This window comes from Acromyrmex echinatior, chromosome 1 (assembly GCF_024713525.1).
Source record: "Acromyrmex echinatior isolate Ae372 chromosome 1, ASM2471352v2, whole genome shotgun sequence".
NCBI lineage: Eukaryota > Metazoa > Arthropoda > Insecta > Hymenoptera > Formicidae > Acromyrmex > Acromyrmex echinatior.
The window spans coordinates 10,676,383-10,704,375 of record NC_141852.1 but is presented as its reverse complement, the minus strand read 5'-3'; the positions used below and the strand labels follow the sequence as shown (position 1 = coordinate 10,704,375).

The 27,993-nt window shown below is 35.3% G+C and overlaps 1 protein-coding gene and 1 long non-coding RNA gene across 2 annotated transcripts in view; one reads left to right on the top strand and one right to left on the bottom strand.

Moving 5' to 3' along the window:
• On the bottom strand, positions 1 to 10,366 carry LOC147910957 (uncharacterized). The gene is made up of 2 exons (XR_015546356.1): positions 9,985 to 10,366; positions 1 to 8,867 (listed from the first exon to the last, which is right to left on the bottom strand). It is a non-coding gene; the product is annotated as an uncharacterized LOC147910957 (long non-coding RNA).
• LOC105145995 (growth factor receptor-bound protein 14) overlaps positions 1 to 27,993 on the top strand; it is a 322,967-nt gene that overhangs the window by 69,314 nt on the left and 225,660 nt on the right. The gene's annotated exons all lie outside the window — the stretch shown is intronic.

The following is a 27,993-nucleotide window of genomic DNA, read 5'->3' as shown; positions in this document are numbered from 1 at the left end:
TTTTTTATTTATTATCTATATTTATTACGCTATATCTGTGTTATATTATTATATTTCGAAATTCTCTCATGAACATATCTTTGAATTATCTAAATTTTATCTAGTTTTTTATCAAATTTTCTATGTTTCTCTTGTCGATTCTTATGATAATCTTTTTAAGTCTATTTTTATATCTAAACAAGTATTGTATATTTTAAATAAAAATATAAATGATTACGATCTTTGTATCAATTATATGCTAAATATAATACTTGTGTATATCTGTACATACAATACATATATATTTATACAACTATATTTTTCTTCTTATGATATTTTGAGTATTTGACGTTATGATTTTAATATTTTTGACATCGACTTGCATGTCGAGATATGAGCATGTGGTTTTCCGCATTCCGAGGAAAAAATTGGCTTTAGATTCTAGTACGCTGCATTTGAAGATGCGCAATAGATATAGAACAATAAAATGAGATAGGGGCATTAGAAATCAAATTGATAAGATAAGAGTTAAAGCATCAATGAACTTATGAGTATAATAAACGTGCTAAAATAAACGTCAGGTATCTTTATCACTCTATAACTGGATCACAGTTACGGGTATCATTAATTGTTTATGTCAACACGATAGAAAATAGAATTACAAAGAGGTTGGCATTTTACTCTTTGATCATATCTCCATCGTTACTCGTGTTGTATCAGAGGTTATCACTGTCATCTGCAATCACGACCGTGCTTCGTACAGGCTCACACGGCGATAAAATTTAATCGCGTCAATCTCGCAAATGACTCGATCAGTCGTACATAGATCAATTTAACTTGATTCACTAATCCTACATATTTACGTCTATTGCAGTTTGCACGTAGTACGTAGCGAGGTATGCCTGATCTTTTCGAAGAAAGCGGGTTAGTTAGCGGTCTCAGTTAAAAATAGTTTTAAATACACACGACGCCTCATTAAAACGCCTCGAGCGATTTAGCGAGTAAAGAGGAATGACAAAAAAAAATCGACCGGATCGTGTTTGCGGGAGCCGGTAGAGCGAGGTAAACGCATTTGGGTTTGTTTACTGCGTGAGAACGCGACAAGAAAGGTGAAGAAGACGAGAGTGAACGACCGTGCCGAAAAATTAACTGCCTCCTTCTTGTCGTGCGATACATGTCTTTTACCATTAATACTAACAAACCGTCTGTATCTGCTAGGCGTTCAAATAAAAATTTTCAAATGTATCTGTGTCGTTAATCTTCCAAAGATGACGCCAAAACCTGAAACGCAATTACTAAGACCTGAGTCTGTGAGACCCATTTAATTTATGTTAATTGAAAGATACAAAGTGTTTTCAAGAAACTAAATTAACATAACTCAAATGAAAAAAAATACTAACGAGTATATATTTTGATAAGAATACTCTAAAGGATCCCGCATTAATTAGTATGTATTATATAGAAATTGGATCCTGGTGAAATGAGTTAATTAGTTTTCGCACATAATGTAGCTTATAACGATGAACAAAAAATGTGTATACAAGACTTGATAATATATAGTTTTTGAGTACGGCATCAAAGGTTTAAGACATGTGCTTATGTATCATGCACAAATATCTTTGATACATTATAGCTGAAAAACTATTCATCACTGAACTGTGCATCTGACACCTTTTATTCACCACGTCATAAGCTATCATATATGTGAAAACTAACACGTTTCATTTAATTTTCATATAATTAGTGCAGGAGGCCTTTGTAAATGTAACTGTAATGCCTTTGTAAAGAAAACTTTAATATTATGACGAAGAGATTTATAGTTTAGTGGATCCAATAAACGTCAACTTCGGAGGGTTAAACCTCCCACGTGGAGTATAGATATAATTTACGACATGCGAAAGTGCGATACGTAGTTAATACATGAAGATCACCGTGTCGAAACCGATCATATTTTGTCACGTATTATCACATTTCACATCGTGTTGATTAGCAAAGATTTGTAATGAATCAGCAGAATTCGGCACGAAAAAACAGTCCTTGCGCCATTGCGAGTCTACAGGCACGATCTATTTCTAAATACAGATAGGATCGAGGTCGCGTTGTATGGCGACGCGTGTATATGCGCGATACTGTTTCACGTGGGACCATCTTGTTGACAAACGCGAGCAAATAAACCGAACAGGCGGAAGAGACAGAGGAAAAGAAGAAACGAGCGATATGGTCGTCGCACGACTACCCACATGCGGTTGCTCGGGTCATAAATTGCGAGTTAATTATGCACTTGGTGCATCCGTAACGACGGGATGCGGGAGGATATTTTAATTCAGCGCCCTTCAATTTTCGAAAAAGATCCTTTTTCGATGAAGGAAACCACCCTTTTAATGGAATATTTGAAAATTGCTATTCTTTAAAAAGATGTGTCAGGATAAACGAGTTAAGATTAAATTATCAATTTAAGAGTATAAAATTTAAATTAAAATTTAAAACTCACATATTTGTATGGCGTGTTTATATTTATCATGATTAGGGATGGTGCCGCGTAATCGTTTCACGAGGGAGATGATCGCAAAAATATTTTTCCTTCGACGAACACGTGTTCATATACAATTGCAACAGTGTTTATCATTATCTTCGCCGACCCGATTACAACTTTTCACATCCTCGTGTTACACTTCAAGGTCACCAGTTTCATCGTACTATCACGTAAGCCATCGTAAGCAATGGCAAAGAAACGGTGAACGAGAAATCACGTAGTATATGGTAGTGTCGAAGGTACCGCCGCGTCGTTTTGCGGAGGTAATTTCGTTTGGACTAATCGATTACGTCTGCATTCGCTTTCGCCGTTATATAAGGTGTTGAAATGAAAAAAAATTGTCAGTTTGAACGGTAAAAACCGACAGAATATTCATCAAAATGATTTTAACACTAGAACTATCGATGCGTTAGATTTTATTCGACAGAAATGTCAACATTAAAATCTTACAATTAGAAATCATATAGAAAATGATAAAAATGCAGCTGAATAACAATAGCATCAATAACGTAGTAAGTTCCTCGAAGAAAAAAGGATATTGAATTTATGTAAAATGAAAAGAAAAAGATATCTCGGTTTTTGAATTATCCCAGATTTCGACGAGAAATATTGTTCTGTTGAAATACGATTGATGTCGAGAGAGTTCCATGCGCAGAAAACAGTCTCCCTCGGAGATTCCGATGGAACCTCATCTCATTAGGTTTCATGATTCTTTATTTTCATGGCGTGGCGGCCGAACGCTTTTACGACGGGCCAGCCGGGCCGTCTAGCGACATTAATCATAAATTCATCTCTCGGGATCTTTCATCTGGTTTTGTTTCATTCCGTTTCTGATCGTTTCCTTTTACCTTGTCTTCCCTTTTCGTCCGTCATAGCCCTTTCAAGGTTGTCATTTATGAATTGCAAGACTTATGGAATGCACACGACAACACGACAATATGAGAAAAAAAAAGCATGTTGACGGAAATATAACTGTTTGTAAAAATTGTTTTGATATTCTACTTTTTTGGCTGCTTGCGTTTTGTATAAAAAATAAGTATTATGCAAACGAATTCGCAGAAACAGTAATTGATGATTAAAAATTGAAAGCGAATTAGTTTATTCGCGATCATTTCTGTTGCGACTTTAAATATTTAAGTAAACATGTGACTTCTTCCCAATACAGTAATTACAATTTGAAAAGTTAGATATAAAATAATGAAGCTTTTTGATTCGATTAAAACGCGCGGTGTAATAATACTCACGATATCGCGGAGATGCAAAGCGAAAACTCATGGGGGAAGTGGTATTATTAGAAATATCGATATCGGATACCTCGAGAGAGAAAGAGAGAGAGAGAGAAAGAGAGATGGTGAACGTGTTCTCGCGGTGACGAGCACCACATGTCTGCGGTTTGTGGCTATCAAACGATACGGGAGGAAGATCATCGATCATCGTTACCCTCGTCGCGCAACAAGTAAAGGCACCGAGGATCACGAAGTTCGCGAATTTCTTTCGTGAGAATTCATTCAGCGAAAATTTGGAATAGCTGGCGTCTCATTTCCGGTTGTACGATCGTTTTTTACGATTGTCACCGCGGTGATTATCGCGGAACGAGGATAAATTTAACAGCATGATAATTTTTATTGCATGATAATAAAACGTACGTTTACAGGAAACAATTGAACGTGCCAGTGTTTGCTCTTCTTATGAAACACGGTCTTGAAGACTACTGATATCATGTTGCGATTCGTAATCATACGAATCTGAAATGCAACTGCATGAGTCACCGATATTTCCGTTTGGTGTTGGATCAAACTTCTCATCTCTGGCACGATTATATTGATTCGCGGAATAGTCTGCTCTAATAATATTTTGGAAATAGCAATGAGCCATTTTTTTTATTTTTAATTTTCTGTAATTTTTAATGTTGTATTTTATTAATGTTGTAATTTAGATAATTTCATTTAAATAATTTTTATTCAAATTCATCGTTTTCATTCAAATAATAGTTTGTACAAATAAAAAATAAGATAAAAGCTGTTATGACATTTGGAATTCAAATACATCTTGTGGCAAATAATTACCGAGTCATTTTTTTTAACGTCAAATGTGTGCTTATGGTGTGAAAACAGACACGTATCGATTCTTCGCAGTTCCATTTTACGATTCGAGTCTAATGTAACCATCTGTTATTTTAGTAAAGCGTAGTTTCAGTTTTCTTATACGTTGCGTCAACGTTGTGAATAAATTCTGAGGTGATCTCAATTTTGTGCATTAGTCCTCTATTTCGAGAGATAAAGAACGGGGTCCTGGTATCCAATAATATACATTGCATCACAGACATCTTATTTTAGTATTCTCTCGTTTTTCTAAAAGTTTTGAAAAAATCTAACTTAATTCTCTTAATTTAATATAATGTAATATTTTTATAAAAATTTATGAAACACTTATGTCGTGTATTCCGAACGAACTCGTTTCTTATTGCACTTATCTTTGTTGCCATATTTTTGTTGTCGATATAATTTAACGACACACCTGTTAAGTTATATCTATTATGTCAGTAGCAAATAATCGTCGTTAATATAATTGCAAACCAAAATTACATGGCAAATACTGCATCTATGCGTCACAGTTCGCGATATCTTGATCGACCATTGCGCCTGTCAGAAAGCGTTTGTCAGAATGTGTGTCGTGCATGGCCTTCGGCATCGACGTTATTTCATCAATACTTCCTTTGAGAAGCGTCGGTTGAGTGAACGGTAAGTGCGCGCAAGTATGAGTTGTTTCGACTGTCAGTCAGTTAGTCATAAACTTTAAGCGTCAGAATTTGATCGTTACGCGTTCGCGATCTTGTGATGTTAGAACAAAATGACTCAGCTTAGTGAATTCTCGTACGATTGAAAATGGTAAAGTGAATTGAACCGAAATGACTTTGACGCAATTTAATTCAAATAGCTGGAGCGCGTTTCTCCATTTTCTTCGAAATTGATAATGCGCATTATCTGCAAACTTTTTTTTTTTGACACAAATGCGAATATGATAATCGTTCTTAAATTAATGATTAAGAATAATAAATTTTGATAAATCGAATTTGAATATGGATAAAAAAATTATGCTCTTTCTTTAACCTCAAACGAGTTATATGTAGCTTACAATTACAAAATTTTAGTCTGAGACTTCATTTAACTTGCGAGTATGAAAAACAATTAAATATCAAATTATTAAAGAACCAAGAGATTGAATACTGAGGTATTAAAATCATATATTCTTTTATTAATTTTAAGTAATAGTTCTTTCAATCTCCAAATTCGAAGATTAGTTATATAAGTGCCAAAACTTTCACTACGGAGAAATTAATTGCAAATTGAGCAGCAAATCGATTGATAAACGGAAGCGTGGTGAAACTCACGAATATAGCTGGAGGCGAAAGATAAGAGATCTCAATTAAATAATATCAGATAAAATGGTAGGAAGTAGAAGATTGCACGAATAATTTAATTGGGACTTTGTGTTTGGACAACCTTCAGCTTGTGGAGGTTAATGTGAAATGCTGTAAATAAATTTCGCGCTTCACATGTTATTACTGACGCCAGCTTTATCACCGCATTATTAACACAAGCGGTAAGTAATGGTGAAGTACACATACGCTACGTTTCTTCAGTTTTTTTTGTGCGACACGCCCATTATGTTTTCCCAGAAGGTGATACGGACAGATGTGTCAAGAATAAGTTTGTGTAGTAGATTCCATGAAATAAACGGTTGAATGAAAAAGCTTGTGCAGATTAGATAAAGACTCACGCAGATTGCAATATCATGAGATATTTTTGTATATCGAATATTGTTATATGCCCTAATATTTCTATGAATACATTTCATGGAGTGATATTCATAGTCCATTCTTATTTTAAAATCCATCTTAAGATATTAATATTGCCCTCTGATTGGCATCTTAAGATTGTACTTAAGATAGTCTCAATAAGAATCGATCATGAATACTAGCCTTTTAAGTCCTTTACAAAAACAATTTTCTTTACAAACAAGACCTACTTTAATATCCTATTAAGTATCTTATTAATAAACCTTGAATTGTTATCTGCTTAGAATAAACCTTGAATTGTTATCTCTCATAATCATTTATTTATAATTTTTAATCTAAAACACTCCCAAATTTCTGATCCACAATCAGTTCGATTCAAACAGATATTTACATTAGATATCGATCCTCATGTTCCCTCCTTTATAAGAAACCTCACGGATCGGTACTTTTGATATTTTTGATATTAGAAGTTTTAATTTAAAACATATTGATTAATGATCATTACTGATTTGACATTGTTTAACTAAAATTCCACCTCCAAATTCGATTCCTCTCGATTTGATTTAGTTAGTTCTTAGCCTCTGATGATTTATACTGAATACTTCGAGGAATACTTTATAAGAGAACAATTTGTCTACTTTTCTTTCATTAAAATATTACATTGAATCTTGTTTGTAATAATATCTTGAAATTCCTGACGTAAAATCCAACGCAGGTTCTTTGATATCATCTTTTCGTCGAGAAAGATTAGCAAGTCCGGATCAATCGGTACGACATAATCGACACGCAATCTCGCTCGAGTACTTGGTCATGCACAGATTTTAATAATTCGCTTTTATCAGAGGTAGGACACGCACGATGATAACGCACATTTACTTTTTCGTAATAATCATGTATCAACGTCGCGGTGAAAAATGCGTCCGTCGGCTCCGTTTATTATTCTCGCGCTCGTTCACGCCGTCAATGTTCTCGGCGACGACCAGGTCGCGCAACAAATGACGTCATTGTCCACGCATGGCATCGCGCATCAATTAATTAATTTCCGCCACGTGTTTACCTTAATTGCGCGAGACTAGATGCCGCACGCGCCTGTGGTTTCCACTGATTAATGGCGCTCCGTTAGCACGACATTTTTGCATGCTATTCTTTCGCATTCTCCACGATGCATGTGTCCCTTAACTCTCGGACTCGGATATTTTGCATTCTACCTATTAACTGGTGGAAAACAATTTGCGGAAAATTCAGCTTATTTTAATAGGAAAACAGTAATCTGCATAATTAATATATACTTCATTGCAATAACATGTTTTCAAAATCAATTGTATTATAAATAACACAAATAATCGAAGAATTAAACTAGCTTGCTGTATTCCATTAATTTAGAAAAATGTAAAAATTATAGATAATGTGTACACATATCTTTAAGTAACTTAATAACATGTAAAAAAAGATTCTCGTTAATATTATTTTCCAGGTCGCTTAGTTGCGTGTAAGCTTGATTCTCACGTAGCCATACATTATTTCGCAATCCTGCCAAGCCGTAAAATTCGATCGGGATAGGGGTGAACAACCCTCGTTCGGAAGCGACCGCGTGGCTTGAAAAGCGTACCGGACCTTGCCCAACCGATCTCTTGTAGAAACGCCAGACAAGGGAGAATAATGCGTGAAGAGGGAAATGCCGAGTATGTTTGTCGTTGCGTGTCATTTGAAACGCGAGGGTTTCATTCCAGTAACGTGCATAGAGAACGCATCTCGTCGAAGCCCCGCCTGGCCGTTACATGCTCGTAACTACGTTTAATTGAATTACGTTAGTGTTCATAAAAGCTCCACTTAGAGCACAGTACTCACTTTTATATTGTAGTAAAGATATTTCTTTAGCGTTCGCTTACGTCGCGTGGTCGACCTGCACATCCATCTTTTTCTACTTTATCTTGCATGATATTATTAGATAGCCGTTTTTCTGATATTTTTGTCTATAAACGGACTGGAAAAGCCAATGAAAGATTAAAATAAAATGAATAATGATTGTTTAAATATCAGATTAATACCAGTAGTTATAGAATTATTTGACATTTATTTAATATACACAAATTTTATTGACTTAAATATAAAGATGTATAATTAAAATTTTGTCTTCGAAAGTCTAAATTGACGTTTGCTCAATTAGTAACTAAATACTAGGACTTTAATGGATATTCTGGGATTTCATTTAAACAATCTAATTGTCCTAGATTTGCGGTATATTCGCGCAGCGCTAATTCCGGGATAAACCGATGTAACTCTCATCCATCCAATACTAATAAACGACGCATTTCGTGTGAGCGCGGCTTAACAAATAATTCGGCTAAAGTCGACGTTCGTTGTGTTGTCCAGGCAACGTACCCGAGCGGTCGATGCCTCTTCTGTTATCATTCGGTCTCTCTCTCTCTCTCTCTCTCTCTCTCTCTCTCTCTCTCTCTCGCATCTCCCTTTCTCTCTGTCCCTCATTCATCCCTTTCCACCGTCTTTCTTCTTGCTGTCCAGCTCTTTCCCTCGTTCCCCATTGTCCCTGTTCACCTAGCCGACATTTGCAGGCGTGGCACTGTTAGTGAATTGAAAATCATACTACTACGAATCGATAAAAGTAGTTGTCAAAATTATTGTTGTCTACAGCGATTACTTTCATATTGAATTGTTGCCTTATTAATTCAGGTATAAATATTTTATAAGCAAATTATATGAATAAATAATATATAATTATTGGATAAATGTGATCATTAGATCACGAAATTTCTATTTATTGAAAGTGAAATAAAATAAAATGGCACACGTATCATACATTGCAACTATTGCAAATATCAAGTATTTTTTATGATTTATGTACGTTGTAAGTGAGTAATAAGTTCAACCCGTACGGACAGTTCCTGCCTTCCGCATTCATTAGCATTAGTTAACGTGAAAGCCGCCGGCCAACACGCGCATAACTAATTGCTGTTATCGTTCATCTTTTTCCGTCAAGGTCGCTTGAGTCTATGAATAATTACAAGCGCGAAAAACGTGCGAGAATCTCTCCAATAATAGACAGCCGCAATCTCTTCCGTAAATTGCGAATCGAACGGTGATAAAAAAAATTGCAATTCGAAACAAATCAATCAAAAAGTCATATATGATATCAATAGAATCTAATTACTGATCAATAGAATTTAAATATTACAATATACAAAATCATTTATCATTAATGAGTCTGAAGCAAAATCAATCGCGATATTATTGCGTAAATAGAAATGTAATCTGCGTGAATAATTCAACGATTGATGATGGACAAGACGGAGTATTGTCAGTATAACAGCAGCAGATAGACAGGCAGTGCATTAGCGATCGCGTGGAGCACGTTGCATTGTTATCACTCTGTCTCTTTCTTTCTCTTTCCGACCCATCCCGTTTCTTTCCCGCGTTCGATCAGAAGCTATCGACCGGCAAGAGCGAGAGCGTCCCCTGCGCCCCTCAGCGTCCCGCATTGTCAAGCAACTTACTCGTCTCGTTTCATCAGGGTCGATTTTACGCAAGGAATGGCGCAGTTGCCGCGAGGGGAAAAAAAAAAAAGATATTCTCTCCTCTCAAATGAGAGATTTCGACAACGTCCGACACTCTCAACTTGGACACTTTCTAATCTAGATTATAGAGTCGATTATACCTCCCCATTCTAGTCGGGCGCGTCTCATCCCGGATCTCGTTCCCTCTCATCCAGTTGCTGTTACTACGTTCACTCCACGTGGCGCAGGCGTGGGTTTGTTGTCTCTCCGTCACGCTCGCGCTTGAAGCTCTCGGATTGCAGCGACATACACTCCGTTTCTGTCGCGCGCGCAGACGGACTCTCCGCGGCCAGCAGCCTCCTCGGCCTCCTCGGCCTCCTCGCCCTCCTCGCCCTCTTCACGTCGTGCCACTCCGCTCCCCGCTCCCCGCCGCCGTCATCGTTAGCGACCGAAGCGGTGCCGACGGCCGCGCGCGCATTTATTGAACCGATTTCGTTCTCCGTCGTGGAGCGCGTCCTCCCATCGCTTATCCTCGCCTCTCGCGTTCCCGCTCGCCCGTTGTCATCCCTCCCTTCGTACGCTCGTCTCGTGCTGCCTCCAGCCAACCGACTCCCCCTCCCCCCTCTCCTCGTCCCTCTAACCCTCTTCTCGAGAGCTTTCTCTCATCCATTCGTTCTCCCATCCGTCGACGTTCCTGTTCGTTCTCGTATATTTGGAATGTTTCGACAAGTCATCGTTCGCCACGTACGGCACGCACGACGCGACCCACAGCGTCCATATAAATATAGCCCCGCCATCTCTCGATATCACGGGCGCACGTGACAGCAGCGTCTGGGTCGAGCGCTGTTCTGATCTTATCTGAATTTATTTTCTGAAATATATATCTCCCGCAAGAGTTACGACTTCATTTCATTTTAATGTAGCTATATAAAGCACTTTGAATAAACTCGTCCGCGATAATTTTTTACAACTTTATTTGCACATCTAATTAGCATTTATGCTTCGTTTTCATAAAGCGTGTATTAACTTATTTACTTGGATTTTAATCGGATCCAACAAAAAATATTAACAGCTCTACAATGTAAAAGAGTATGTAAAATTATGTAAATAACAAGGAAAAATTACACAATTTATAATGAAAATGTTTGAGAAATTATGCGTTTTTACAAAAATTAGTATTTTTAGCTCTAATCGTGTAAATATATCTTTATATATTAAACGAAAAATTACAATAAGAATAATAATAAATTAATAATTAATAATTTCTGTGTAAATGTATAAGTTTTTATATCGTATAACATAATATATATATATATATATATATATCACGAATATTATATCTGCATATGTATGTTTATGTTCGTAAATATCAATAACATAATTTTTAAAAAATCGTACGTAATTCGTTGTCGAAATAATATGTAAATGTTTCTGTAAACTTAACTTCATTATAAATTTGTTTTTGCGAATTGTTTAAAAAAAGAATAATTTTATTTATAAATTGTAACTTTACATTGTAAATACATCTTCAATAGTGGGTCCCAAAATTACTCACTATAATCATTGTAATTTTACATGTAACTTTTTTACAGTGTAGAGTAAATTTTTGGGAATTTCGATGAGATGGCTTCCAGCGACTTGACCGCTGGAATTGAAAAGAATATATAAACACCAATTGTTTCAATCATCCCATATAACTGTTTGAATGAATCTCTAATTCAATATTAAGTTCCCGATTTATTTAAATATTTCATAAAAGTCTGAATAACGATAGATTAATTGTATGTCAACCGCCAAAATGCTAATAGTCATGCAAACAATCTTTTATAAACGATTTTTAATAGCATAAGATTTTGAATGAGCTCTATACATACTGCGTTTACATATGAATTGAATATATAGATTGAAGTTTTGTATTCGAAAGTTGATCCAAAGTTCTCTCTCACGCGGCGTAATTATATGCATTCGCGTAAACGTGTCTCTTACAGTCATCGCGACAGTATATGGTAATGGTAGTATACGATGACCAGGATCGATCGTTCGTCCCGGGAACTAGCATCTACCATGACGTCATCCGACGTCACCGGTCTCGAGGGGAATGTGGAGGCGAGAGCCTCCATCATCGGTGGAAGCGCGCCATTCTCCACCTTTTTCCCTGCGCGTTAACGCACCGCGTGGACGCAGCCGGTGATGAAATCAAAGCGATTCGAGAACATTCGATACGACAAAACTATTCGCGTTTATTTTCACCGGGCCGGTATAACGAGAATACTATCCAAATAGACGAGCGGATGGCAATACCGGTTCTCTTCCTTGGAAAGTTATAAAGTGAAGCTGGTGTGACGAAATTACTGGCATTACAGATTAGCAATTTCTTCGAATTGGCTTTACAGAATTGAAAATTTTTTGCATGTTTAAAATATATGTATACGAATAAAGATTCCGGGATATTCAATTTAAACTTAAAACCGAAAAAAATTAAAGTATTACACATACAGAGTGAGAGCAAAAAATATTTGTTTACAAGAAAAACAGTCTTATTTGTTTATTTAAAAAATAAACATCAATTAGCAATTTTATACAATGAATGTATTCTATTTTAACATAAACAAACGAACTTCGCATGTATTTCTGATTTTAGAAGCTAAATTTCTCGATTGTACGAATATTTTTTAAGCATCCAAACAATAGAATAATTTTTAGAAATTTTTATTTTCGCTTATTTTTGAGATGATACATTTTCTATAATTAATACATCTTTTATATAATTATATATAATTTTAAGAAACATACAGTCTATTTTATTCTTTATGAATAAATTGTTAATTATCCAGCAAGAAAAGATCGTCAATTAAACGTCGAATCGACGTTTCAAATTGGTATTGAAATTATATATATATTGGGATTGACATCGTATTGATATCGATTTGATATCAATTCGATGACTCATGTCTCGTTGGATAATATTTACTTTTTAAAAATAAAGTTTCTTTAAAAAAATATTTTCTCTGTACGAATACTTTTTGTACTCACTGTATAATTTTTTCTATTTTTTCCATTTTTAAGTTTGAGTATTCCAGATTTTATTTGTGTGTATTTTAAACATGTAAAAGGGTTTTCAATTTCATAAAATCAATTTGAAGAAATTTCTTTTATCTTACGAGTCGTAATTCGTATCTCTCAAGTTATAAGAAATTAAGCAATCATTGTTGATTATTCTCATATTCGACAGTGATTAGTCACTTTCTTACGACTTTATGTAGAAAACCTATTAGATTACCTTAATGTTGACAATCTACTCGGAAATACCGGCTTCGACGCCCCGATTTCCGCTCCGACTCCGCTCCTGGCATACGCCTGCGCACCAGGAACATACATATACATACAAATGACTCACCTGTGTAGCGAAGACCCTCGTGGTTCATCATGCGGCGGGAAGGGCGACCGTGGTTTGACTCTCTCTCTCTCTCTCTCTCTCTCTCTCTCTCTCTCTCTCTCTCTCTCTTCAGCTGCAGCTGCATATGGCCAAGACCTAGGGCACGCTTCGTCGATGGCAAACGTTTACGTTCCTTCTCCGTCCCCTTTCGTTTCGCGTCGTACCGCACCGTGTCGGCGAACTCGTGAGCACAATTATGCGACACGACGTCACTCATGCACGAACACCATGCACGAACACCATGCACGAACACCATGCATTTTCCTCTCTTCGTTCTCCAGATCTCCCCTTCGCCTCGCCTGGCCGCGCATTGATGCTTTTGGTCGTCGTGTGTTCCTCGTCTTCAGGAGATTCTTAGATACGTCTATATGGAAAAGAACCAGGCTCGATTTCTGAAACGAGATTTTATTTATAATAATTTGGAAACTAAATCCCGATATTGAATATTATTATAAATTTATATCGTACAATTAAATTTCTTTTCTTTTTTTTAAATTTATTTCAGACTAAATATAAAGGAGCAATGGTAACCCAATCCATGAGTTAATTAACATTTTGTTGTTTTTAATTTCCACGTGTGTCAAAATGTAAATCAATCCATTTCTGTGGTTAATTTCAAAATAACAATGTCCATATTAATGTATGCACTTAATAAATAGTAAACTAATTTTGAGCCAAATTTGATACATTTTCTTGAATTATTGAGTAGTGGCGTCCTATAGAAATGATTCAAAGCATAACTTAAATTCAGTATAATTTGACATTATGAATTTAACAGTGTAATTCGTCTGTTTACATAACGTCTAGCTATTCCTTCGAACATGAAGGGACCTCGGCGCTTCCGCAATACCTTTGCATATAATTTTGCGAGAGTTCCTAGAATATATATCGCGTCGTGCGGTCGCGACATAGGTTAGATATATTGTCTGTGTATCCCGCCGGATCGTACTAGAGACGGTTAATTAATCCTATGTCCTATAGCTCCGCGAAATTATTATTAGACATGATGGTGGTATGTGATACGAAACGGGATCCCGACGGCATCGCGCGAAACGGCTTTGAGAATCGACGAAACGCACGCATCGTTTGTCGCCATTGCTCCGAAGGCACGTCGTCGCACCAATTTCTCAAGATTGACACAATTCAGGAATTAATCATACGCGAGTTTCATTAGCTTGAGGCAATAATGTGTTAAATTGCGCGGCAGCGAATTGTGAAATTCTCCGTTCATCTTTGAAAAGATATTACAATGCTGACGTACTTCTTTCATTAACAAAGACAAACAGAAACAAATATTTTTAAAATTTTATGTATTTATATATTATAAAATGTTTAAATATATAAATGTTATATGTATTTATGTATATACATCTCATCAAGAATCAATTAAATAAAATGATAAATGTAATAATAATGATGGGTATAATTTATTCAACGTGCTGGAATCTACTATCTCAAGCACAAAACTAACTAACATAATTATAATTTACAAATATTATATTAATTGGCAAAAAAATGTATAGCGTATACATATTGATTACATGTAGTTTAACATAAAGGTACTATATTATTACACACAATTGTGATTTTCATTTATATTGTCATATCGTGCAGATTAGTGTTCGGAGATATCAAATAAAGATAACATTTACTTTATCGTATTATTGGAAAGTAGAACTTTTAGTTATATTTTCGAAAGTTAAAATTACTAAGCGCGGCATTAAATGGAATATAACCATTTTCGAATCATTGTGCTATTTTGTTGAAAATTTAGCTTTCTGTAAATGCTCGCGAATTTCATCAGTCAGCACCAGAATTATCACACAGTTTGCATAATAAAAAGCGTATGTACAAGGAAAGAAATGCGAGTCGTTGAGAAGACGTTATCGGACGTTTATCGGACACGTTCGTGAACAGTGTGACGCCAACACGTATTGATAGATGATTTCACAGCTTGGCCCACAAAGAAGTTTGTGCGACGCAATAAAAAAACTTCACTTAGCGAGCACTAAGTGAGCCAGAGGACTTCGCGGACGCGAATTGGTGCGAAATCGGCTGAGAAAGAAAAGACTAAAATCACTAGATTTATGAGCTACCGCAAACACTCTCTCTCCATCATTTTAACCGCGGCATTTCAAATTTATGTAAGGTAAATCGGGAAGACGTCACACTTAAGTCTTTATTCTTGAATAACTTCTTAATGTTATTGAATTAATCTACAAAAAATATTGTGTTTATATTCTAGAAACCTTTTTTTATTTAAACAAATTAATAAATTAAACTTTTGATTTTCATATTATTGGAAAAAATAGATATATCATGTCCTACAAAAATGGTATCTTCTCTTTACATATATGGCTAAGATATCATTTCCTATGGGAGAAGATATCACAAGCAATTAAATGATGTAATGTAATATAAACTTACAATTTTACTTACCCAAGTAGAATAATAAGTCACGATAACGTCAAAATGACGTCTAAAATGACGTTATCGTGACTTGTTGTTCTACTTGAGTATTTACAGTCCGTAATCAAGAGTTTAAGCTATAAAAGCGTTTAAGTTACAAAGGTATGATAAATTGAGGAAATATGAAAGAGAGTAATTTAGGAATTAAGTTGGACATATTTTTATTCATTTAAGCAGCATTTCATTAACTTAAAATATTTCGAATCATATAAAGTATCAAAAATTTTAATTCATAAAATCGTTTGATGTCATTGCGGTACTTTATAAATCTAATGACTTTAGAGAGGACTGACCGAGGGTAGCGATGGATCGTGGAAGAGAGGAAGTCGTGAATCGGAACAGAACGAAGGCGGCGCGGTTCTGAGAAAAATTCTACCTTGTGAGAAGTTGGCGAGAAAATGGGACGAAGACGCAAAGACGGTAGACCGGATTTAGAGATGCTTTGTTGCCCCTCCCTCGAAAAAGAGTCGAAGTAGAGAGGATACGCGTCGCAAAGATATGAGATGATATCAAGTGCATGCGATCTCGCTTTATGTGCGCAGTACCTCGCGATAATCGCGATTGGAACTTTCGCGATAATATAGCGGCACAGTGATAGTCTTCCACGAAACGCAGGATATCTCGCGAGTGAATGACGATTGAAACTTCCGCAATAACGTTAATTTAATTTTTATCAAGATGAATTTCTCTTTCCACATAGTATTAGTGAGAAAGTGACTTATTCAAAAATTATTGTTCATCATTTTTTTCTCTAAAAAAACGTCGATCTATCGGAGAGTGACATCACGTGTAAATCTATTTTTTTTTTAGATATTCTAGATAATAGATACAAAATAAAATTTCTTAACAAAATGCAGACAAATATTGTATATGCAGCATATTTCAAAAGATGCGAGTGAAATATAATATCGTGAAGTGAATAGAAAGAGCTGCACCATTTTTTATCCAGCATCCGGCAAGCGAGACATTTTGAAAATTTATTTGTGTTTGTAGCTAAACTAGTATATTTACATTCGTACTAAAAATGCACTAGATGCATATTTGAAGTTTGGTGAAAGCGAGAAAGAAAAGTTTTAATGCAGTCTGCACTGTTAGATATCAAAGAAGCAATAGTAACTCAATCTCTTGAATTAAGTAATATGTTATTTTTGACTTCTATGTCAAAATGTAAATCAATCTATTTCTGTGGTTAGTTTTAAAATAAACAACAATGTCTATATTGACGTATGCACTTAGAAAACAATAAACTAAATTTGAGTCTTTAATGCATTTTCTTGAGTTAAATCGTTTAACTCTACTGTTTTAGTTAAATTAACGATATACTGAGTGAGAATAGTAGCGACCTATAGAAATGATAAAAATAACTCGAATTAGGTACAATTTAACATTATAAATTTAACAGTGTAGTGTAGCAAGAAAACTTATAGTTTAGCTATAACCTCGATAACACTGAAGTGTCATATAATTAATACGTTCAAGACTTGATATTATCATAAAACTTAACAAAAAGTACTCTACACTATAATTAAGTTTTCGTACTCTATAGCAAACCAATTGTTCTATAGATTCGCGTATCTTTGAACTTTTCAATAAGTTTTAGATTTTAGGTGAATTCGGAATTATACGGTTGATGTTTGTTAAATCCATATTGAAGATTCAGGATTGTGAAATGAAAATTCAAACAATCAGAATGAAATGCGTTAAAATTAAAATTATCTGATTGGTCAAATTCTAATCTCTAATTCGCAATTTCAGTCTTCAATGCGTATTGTGACACAGACTTCAGTTAGATCAGTGCTATCCAAGATTTGTAATTCTGGAAACTTATTAACGGTTCTTAAAGCGAGGTGGAACTTACAAAGGTTAAAGCGAGCGAATTTACTAGCAAATTTATAACTTGATCAATACTTGATGAATTTGAATACTCCTGAAATTCTCACTTAATCTTAAAAATCGTAAGAAGCTCCCAGTGGCCCTAGTATCTTGATGTGTGATCGATATTTCATTAAAAAAAAAAGAAGACAATAGGTATAATCAGTACAATGAATACCAATGCGTTAGATCGTTGTTTGCAATTCCAAATCGTGGACAGTGTTGAATTGGATAATCAAACATATTCAAATCATACAAGAGTTGCGTCATACGATTCTTAAAAGTGACGCGTCACAACCTAGGAACTAGTTTTTGTTTTCGAGAAAAAAGAAAGATCATTTCCTTACCAGCGACACGGTCGTGCGTCGTAATTTCATCCCTGGAGACGAAAGGACGAAGGTAGGAGAGAGCTCGCAAGTCGCGCGACGAATGCCAGTGAGGTGATTCCGGGAAGGGGAGATGGTAGCGGGAGCCTCCGTGGCGCACGTGTGTGTGTGTGTGTGTGTATATGGCCACCGCGAGCGAAAGAGGGGGAGAGCGCGAGGGAGAGACAGTGGGACAGATAAGGACGGAGCGCGCGGCGTACATATGGCGTACATATGGTGGGACTGCGCGAGCGTGTATAAGTGAGGGAGGCCGTACGCGGCGGGAATCGTCCCTCTTCGTACTCCGTAGTACTACGCGGGACGCTACGCGAGAACGGCACGGTTACGTTTACCCATCCCGCCGATGCTCCGTGGCTGGGAGTCCCGAGCCAGAGAGTGACGCCGTTGACCGTCCATCGAGTCCGTTCGCGTTTTTATAGACGCGCGTCGCGCGACCGTTGTGACGTTTTCCTCCGAGAGAGGCAACGTTCGTGGAAACGGACTCGACGCGAAAAGACGCGGGGCTGCATTCCGGCCGTTTGCGAAGTGAAGCGGGTGTGCGCGGCGCACTTCGTTACGCTTCGCTCTCCCGTGTTTACGTTCGGCGTCCGCGTGCTTGCTGTCCATCCGTGCTTACCTTACATTCCAAAAATTCGAAGGGCGGTAGAAGGGTGAGGCGCGGTGAAGGGAAACCGTTGGACGGACCAATTTACTACTACGTGGAAAACTGACCGCGATCGGATTTTGGCAGTCTGGCGCGAACGAAGACGCGAAGTTCGCCGGGAGACGGGACTCGGCTGAAGCTGGCTGAAATTGCCGCTTGAAGCGTAGGAGCAACGGCGGGCCGGTCTGCCCCGCAGCCCGCAGGTCCTCGGCAACTCGGCAGTTTTCGGCAATCGTCGCCGCAGCGCCGCGTCGCGTTACACCACGGTACGAAAAATCATAAGGGTTAGTTGACCCGGCGCGCCGTCGCGTCATGTTCGTTCTCGTTGTGACTCGTTCTTATTTAGCGACAGTGTGATTTGCGTGGGAATAAGCATCGCGCGCGCGTAGTGTCACGGCTTGATCGATGCACGTGCGAGTGTGATAATCCCCCGAAAATCCTATACGTCACGTCGGAATTACACGTGAGCGCGCGTGGTGTCACGGCTGTGAAAACGTGTGCGTGTGTGATTGTGTAAGTGTAGGCGAATAGCGCAAAGTGCGTGACGCTACGTGCACGGAGCCACGTGTGGCATCGCGTTCTCACGTCAAGGCAAGGTCGGACGCGACTTGGGGCTCTCGATTGGATACAGGCGCCGAAGGAGAGGTAGAACCTTCGTTTCCTGGAACGCGACGAACGCGATCAAACGCCTCGGGGGAGATTCGAGACCGAGAGACGTTCGTGCGGCGAGCCTGCGCGCGCGACGTGAAGTTTGTCGCGTACGCTTGCTATCTCGCGCCGTTTGAATTCGGAATACGCGAAGAGAGAGAGAGAGAGAGAGAGAAGGGGGGGAAACAGGTAGAACGAACAAACGACAGTTTGTTCTTGCGCAATTTAATTCTCGCACTATTCCGTTCGAGCAATTCTGATTCATGCGATTTCTCGTCATAGGCACGTCTACATGCATACGGTGAGTTCTGACTGAGTCGTAAACAACGTCGGTGCAATGACCACTGCAGGGAGCTCGTGAGTCTTCTCTTCTACCAACTACGTAGTAACGCGTAGTAGAGCGTACGATCCCCCGACCCGACATCTCGTTGGGACACCACCAACATTGCGCAATCTTACGAGAACATGACACGGCGTGTCATGTCCCTCGCATTAATCGATTAGAGATTTTTGCGACTTTCGATATTGTGAAATTGAACGTTCCACTCCAATTTTATCCCGTAATTGGCTATCGATTAACTCGACACGCGCCACTCCGGAATTGAAATGACGCAGACCGTTGAACCGTTGACATTAGAGATCGAGTTCGGAGTTTATTTTAACGCGACCTTTCCCTCTGTTGTCTCTTTCGTTTCCACGTAGTGGGAGGCAAAAAGTCAAATTTTATCTCGACGAGATAGGATATATCAAGAGTAAGGTGACCAACTCCTTAAGAAAGGAAATAAGGTGGGTCATTTCACAAAAAATGTAATATTAATTGTCGTAATTAAATTTTAATAGATAAACATTTTTTATAATTGCTAATAATAAAACACATGAACAATATTATATTATATTTGTAAATAATAACATTTAATGTATCACATAAAATCACATCACATAAAATCACAACAAAAAAATTACATCAAGTTACGTCTTGCGAGATCATATGTTTATTTTTTCAATTGTACTTTTCTACTGAACGTATTTTACGAATAATATATCTAGGTTTTGATATAAAAAATCTTAAAATTCTTTATTCGTTAATTGAAAATAATTTTATAATATATTTATTATTCTTACGTATTATTTCGTACTTATTATTTTCACCTGCATTATTTTATTTATTGTTTTCACATTTAAAATGGGGATACTTCTTAATTATGTCTTTAATTTGAGACGAAATTTGGGACTGTTCTTTCTAATTTGGCATGATTAGTCACCTTAATCTATATATACGGTGACTATATTTTAGAGAAAATAAAGAATAAACTTGAAAATGTTAGACTTTATTCCTAAATATTTTGAAAAAGTTCGTGACTATCAGAAGTCTATACATTAATATTTGAAATTTTCTTATGAACTTTCTAATCAATTGCGATTCATTTTGACGTCATTTTGATGTTATTGTGACTTTATTGTTCTGTTTAGGAAAATAATTGCCCTTGCATAAAACTAAATTTGTCAATAGTTTCTGTAAAAATTTGCTCATTAATGCATTAGTCATTGGAATGCTAATTGAAAAGGAATTTCCCGTAGTATTATTAAAATAAAAAAAAAACAGATAGGAAAAGAAGGCCCTAAACGATCTGGATCTTTCAGTATTTAAATAATTCGGTGTAAATTTATATACTACATAACACTAATCTTGCAAATTGTGTGTCGAATTTAATTTTCAGTTTTGAAATACAATCCTAGAACAGAATTATATAATTATTAATATAATTATTAAAATTAATTGTACAAATAAACTATATAAAATTGTTCTAAAAAAAGAAAAAATTTAATTTAAAGAATAATTACTTGAAATAAAGGACTGTTATCCTTTATGTCCTTTATATAATAAAGAGATTTGTTTGTATTAAAATCCCTTAAAATTTTTGGACTTAAAATAAGAGAGAATATATTTGAATTATATATTGAAAAGAGAGAAAGCGAAGATGTGTTGAGCGCAAAAAGTGCAAGCAATGCGAACAGAATCAAAGTGTGTGTATGGGCACCATAGGTATACCACGCGTATATATAGTTAAAGCCGTTATACTCGACGCTAGAAATTGTGCGACGCAGGCGGCCTGCGTATGACGCAGTTATCTTCACTTTTCATAGGTCGTACGCAGTGAGTGACCGGGAATGTCGTCAATCGTGCGTGTGATTTTTAGATACGGATTCACACGTTCAAGAATGCGCCCTCCTTTATGTGCTGCGTGTCATGGCGTGGGAGTCGATGATTTCGTGCTGGCTTTAATTCACACGCGTGCGTTCTCACCCGCATGATATCTCTGCGTATGTTTCGTGTGACGTAGCATTTTTCCGAATTCGCACCCAAAATAATGATGGAAATAATGACGCGTTTAAAGAGCGGTAAGATTATCTATATCTGATTAGTAAAAAAAACTCATTTTGACGTCATTTTGATGTTATTGTGACTTTGTTTTTCTGCTTGGGCTAATATTGCCTTTGTATAAAACTAAATTTGTAGTTTCCATAAAAATTCTCTTATTAGACATTGGAATGTTAATTAAAAAGAAATTTTTGGTAATATTAAAATAATATAAATTTATAAAAAATGATCCGGGGACGGAAGCAGAAGGGATAATTTTAATTTGCGTTAAATTAGATATTTGACAAAATAAAATTTCTAGAACATAATTTTTGCTAACAGTTCTTATTAATATAAATTTTATACTATTTACCTATGTAAAAGTTTAATTAATAACCAGAAATTTTACGATTTTAAAAAGAGTATATGTATTTTTTTAAATATAATAGTACGGCTGATGATCTTATAACGATGATATGGCTGAAAAAGCTGTAGCATTCGTGTTCCATTATATATTAACAAGATCTTTTTTTATCGAACCACGCGAATTTTAGATTCACGTTCTCCTCAATTTTTTAAATTCTTTTTCTTAAGCGTAAAAACACATGAAAAACAAACAAAAGGTTATTCTCGAAGAAAATCTCATACGAAATATTGGAGAAATCTATGGTATTATATATATAACATATACTGTAGTATTTTTTAGTATCTTTTCATGTGCTATATTTTTCGAGAATACAGTTCCTGTTCGCATTACTTGCACTTTTTGTTTTGCTCTCATATTTTAAATTCACAATGTTAATGTTATACCTAATTTGAGTTATTTTTAATCATTTCTATAAATTTACGTCTACTTATGTCATTAATTTAACTAAAACAACAAAGTTAAACATTTTAATTTAATTAATTATATACTAAGTGCATTCGTTAATATGAACGTTGTTTACTTCGAAACTAATCACAGAAATGGTTTGATTTACATTTTGACACACAAGAAAGGTAAATATGTTATTTAACTTTAAAGATTGGATTGCCTTTGCTCTTTTGATATCGAACAATGCAGATCTTCACTTTGTATTTTTTATCGGAATATATATTTATCTCGTTAAGTGCAAAAATTTTTGAGCATTTCAAGCAACGTGAACATATCTTTTCAAGCAACATGAACAAATTGTATTATTTATGGAAAATCCTTGGCAATGTATTTAACTATGTACATGAATAAATGTAATTTTAATTGTTTTCCTTAAACAACATAACAGTTAACTTGACACTTTGAATGCTTTTCATTTGGTGGAATAAATCAATGTAGATATTATTCTGTCTGTTATTCACAGAATGTTAAGAAAGATAGAATGATGTTTGTGTCGACTTGTGTCACTAAATGGAAAATATCCTTCGTGTGTTTTTATTTAATTTTCGTGTTAAATCTATAAATTATAATTATTAATTAGTTCTCCGTCGGCAAAGTAAAATTTTCACCTTCACTCGCTCAATCTGAATCTTTGAACTTTAGTATTAATTTTTATAAAAATCGCATGGAAAGCAATTTATAAATAATATGGAAAATAAAATGGAAAAATTCTTTTTTACTCTAATTCGAAAAAAAATCACATACTTGTAAAAGATTTTCTTTTTTATTATCTTAAAAGTTGGATTGTATTTTATTTATTTTTTTACAGATTTAAATTTATATACCAGAACTCATAATAAAAAAATTGACTGTGCCTTAAAAAGAAAAGTTCAACATTATCGGCGTAGGATTAATAATTCGCAATCTCACAAAGATCGAAGGCGTCGTCATGAAACGCGACTCGCTCGAATCAAGTTGACGAAGCTGGCAAAAACTGTACGCTTATTCAAGCGATTGGAACGAACCCTCGTTCTCAGAACACAAGAGTGTACGAGACTCCTCGAGAAAAAAAAGTAGGGAGATAATCAAACACAGCACGGGTGGCCTTGTATTTTATTTCGATTGAAGTGAGTTCGTCATTTCGAGTCTCTTTCAACCATCCTGACAATTTAATAGTTTTGGTTGCTTCATGAAAATTTTATTCAATGCTTTATATTGATCATTGGATATAATTTGATTGGTCTTTAATAATCACCAGACGACCCTGACCGATAAGAGATATCTATATTGCAAAAGTGATACCAAGAAATTAACATTATTAGTCGAAAGACCATATTTGAAATAGTTATTCTAGATGATCAAATCTCAGAATCCTATAGATTCTATGCCCTAATTGGACTGGAATATGTTAGCCATAATTTTAATTTAGATATCAAAGTGTCTTGAAAACAACGCATTAAAAAAATGTTTTAAGTAAAAGTTGTAGAGTTTGAAGAAGGCTATCAGATGAGTTACTTAGATTTTGGATTCAGGGCTCACTTTGAGCTCAATAAGAAAAAATCTGAGTCTTAATACAAGCAGTTCATCTGATGTTTTTTTTCAAACCTTATAACTTTTATTTGAAACATTTTTTTTTAAATGCATTGTTTTTGAAATTTTTTGATGTCTAAGTTAAAATAGCCAATATATTCCGGTTTAAGTCGGATATAGAATCCATAGAGAATTTCAAGATTTGATCATTTAGAACACCTACTTCAAACGTAATCTTTCGATTGGTAAGTTAGTTTTCTGTTGTCAGTTTTGTAATATAAATCTTTCCAAAATGATTACAAATATGGTATACATATATAGTAAACATGTAAATATATTGGGTCATCTAAAAAGTATCCGCGGTTTTTTGTCACTAGATGTGTGTTGATGGTCATATATCTAGTGACAAAGTACCGCGGATACTTTTTAGATGACCTAATATATAATTTATATTGAATTATTTAAAAATAAAAAATCCAGCTTCGATCGTCATGAATCTTTAATTCCTATTTCTTATTGGCTGTGTTCTCATAGGTACGATCTAATAAGATTCTTATTGTTTCCTTGTGAGATTATTTTTTTAATATAATTACAAAATCAACATTTTCGGTTTCTCCCGCTTCGGTTTCTCGTTACTTTTTCTCTGTGTGTTACTCGGAAGCCACGTGTATTGCACACAGTTTATCGGACAGTTTAATCGATAAAAGAATTAAGTCTCGCGTTATTTGCGACGCAGGAGGTATCGTTTGCGACTTACAGATTTTTTTCATCTCTGAAAGATCTATCCTGTTCTCGATTTCTTCAACTCCCCTGGATTTAAATTTAACTGTTAGAACGTAAAATCTTTATAAAATATTATCATCTAATCTATGACCTTTGCGATACAGTGAATCAACGCTATTATCTAATCTATCTCAAATATAAGAAAAATCTTGGAATGCCGTGTCTTATTTCGTCTCTTCAATCTCACGATTTAGATTTCGAATCCATTCAGCATCGGACGTCTGCGCAGTTCGTTCTGAAAATTCCTCGAAAGCCAAGATCGTGGCCTTTGATTTTTGTCAATAAAACGTGAAACACCGAGAATGCCTATAAACGTATTGGCGCCCTTCGTGAAACGACGTGGATGACAAAAATTTGTAATATCACGTCACACTTGGCACGGTGAAGAACGTTCTTGTTCCGCGGACTTCGTCGTTGATGTATACCGAACGTGGGGGGTGTTAACCGTGTGAGAACTGTGTGGTGTGCGAATTCTTGTGCGTGAAACGAAAATCGCAACGAGGCGACGTTTTTGCCGCGGAGTATCATCGTCGTCTGACGCAACATGGATTACCAACGGCTCCTGTCCAACAACAACAACAACAATTATCCCACGCAACATCGTGAGTATCCAACCATCTCTTGTCCTTACTCACCACATGGCGTGATAATTTCTGACCCACCCGGTCGTGCGTTATCTGATTGCCTTTCTCGAGAAAGAGAAAGAAAATAATATTCATTACCGTTGCTATATTCGGATGATTATCGAGGGTCGTGTAAAAAAATGCTTAGCAATAAAAAAGACAAACATTGTTGTCACGAGATATGCCACCTTTGAGAGAATAACTTAATTTTTTATCGTCGTGTTTTCAATCTCAATTAGCGCTGTGCTTCTATTTATCGCACATTCTTCTGAGTGGGCGACGCGACCTATGGAAAAAGTATCTCCTACGTGCAAACTGAAATGCGTAGATATGCGATCTTGTTAGACTCACCAACAAACAATGGTGCTTGCCGTCCGTGGGCGTCGACAATTGTGAACATCCAGCGAGAAATCGCGACGCTTCATATTACGTATCTCTCTCTCGCTTTATTTTTTACGAGGTGTTTGTATACATCCCCAGATTTTGATGACATTTATTTTTTTCTTTTGATCTTAATGATATATTGCAGAGGATATTTTTTGCAGATATTTTTGTTTATGTATGCTATATACTTCTATTTCTTTTGAGTGTAGAAATTATTATATGTACAAATTATTAGAGAAAAATCCACGTAGAACAACTTTAATTACAATTTTGCTCTTAGTAAACGAAGAAAAATTGTCCTGAAAATTAAAACAGAGGATTATATAATTGGAAAATAATTCATTAAGATTGAAATCAATAAATTTAATAAATTTTATATATTATATCATAAATTCACGCGAATATATAGACTCAATAATATGGGATTATATTAATTTTATTGAATGTTTTTATTTTACGTTATTTTATAATATATTTTTCGATTGTAGAGTCATCAAAATCTGGGCTCATAAATAAAAGGCTTTCGACTTTGTGAGACCTATATTCGTTCGTAGATTTTTTTGTATTTCAAATTCGGAGTATCGAGGTACCACTGTAAGAATTGCTGGCACAGGTGGACCACGATGTTTCGAAAAAAATGTTTTTTCAAGAAAATTTTTTGCGATATTTTAGGAAATGGTCAATACATCGATTGCTTTAATAATGTCAGTTTGGCATCTCGTTGAAGAGAAACAGATTCATTGGTTATTTTGTTAAGTATGTATATATCTGTGAAATCAAATTATCATCTAAACTAGAGCTAATATCGAAGATTCGAAAATACAAGGTAATGGATTTGAGTTGTAACGATACAAATGTATTTTTATCGTCATAATCTAAAGTGTACACTTACACATATATTTACAATTTAATGCCGTTAATAAATTTAATACTCTTTGATCTTATAAACATTTTTCCATACTTGATATTTCAAAATAATGTGGCGTAATTCATTCATCAATCTATTACCACATCGAATCTCTCTTATTTTTTGAAACTAGAACGAAGATATTTAATCTTTAATCCATTTGATTATTTTTACTTCTACTATCGATTTGTATCTTTTATTTTTATACGATTTTTGTAAATGTATTATACAATTACATGAATATAAATTATATTTCCGTAAATACATTACACGAATATATTTTCTTAAATGAAAATATAATGAAAATAAAACGAATCGAATAATCATGATTTCATATCTATGTATAACTAAATATAATGTGTTGTTTTGCGAGTATTTATTTTTATAATTTTCGCGTGGGAATCGACATTTGATTGCGACCCCGAGATTTTGTTGGCGTCACACGATCATGATTCTTTTTGCACACCATATATTTTCGGTTCGGGTAGCATCGCGTGGACCTTGGATTTTGGTTTCGAAAAAGGTGGAGGATGAAAGACAGGATAGATGGATCGTTGCGTAAAGAGCTCCTTGATATATTTCATGGTGGTCCTTGAGCTGACTTTCGCAACGATGGAATCTCCGATCATATAGCGTTTAAATATTTATTTAATAATTAAATTAAATAGGAATCGATTTTTATGTTTGCAATATTTTATGTTTGTGTCCCCTCAAATTTGAGATATCGTCACGCGAAATTTTGCAATTATTTAAGTTGAGTCTCCGACTAGGATTAACTGCGTGAACTTTTAAAGTTTTATAAACCGCGATTTTAAAGTCGTTCCTCGCATTTGGAACTTTAGGTTTTGTAGATATTATCATTCAATTCTTAGAGTAACATCTAGTTGTTTTTTTAAATAAACGATTTATGTTATTTTCTTTTGAATCTTTGAATTAGAATTTGCGAAATATATATATAAAAAATTAATTTTAAAAATTTTCATGATTATTAAAGATCAAGTGAAATAATTTAATTATTACTGATGGAAATTATATTTATTATTGATATATTCTGAGTTTAGTAGAAAAAATTTTGATATATAAAGCTTATATAAAATTAGCAATTTATATACATAAAGATATTTTATGTAAAGAGAGAAATGTGGAACTTTTCTAGAATTCGTTTTCGTTTCGAATAAAGCGATCTTTCACTTGTTTGTCTCTTAAAATTTTTTTCTGACTACTTATGACGTTAATTTCAACGAAAGAAAATTACGTCTGCGAATATTTATGAATCT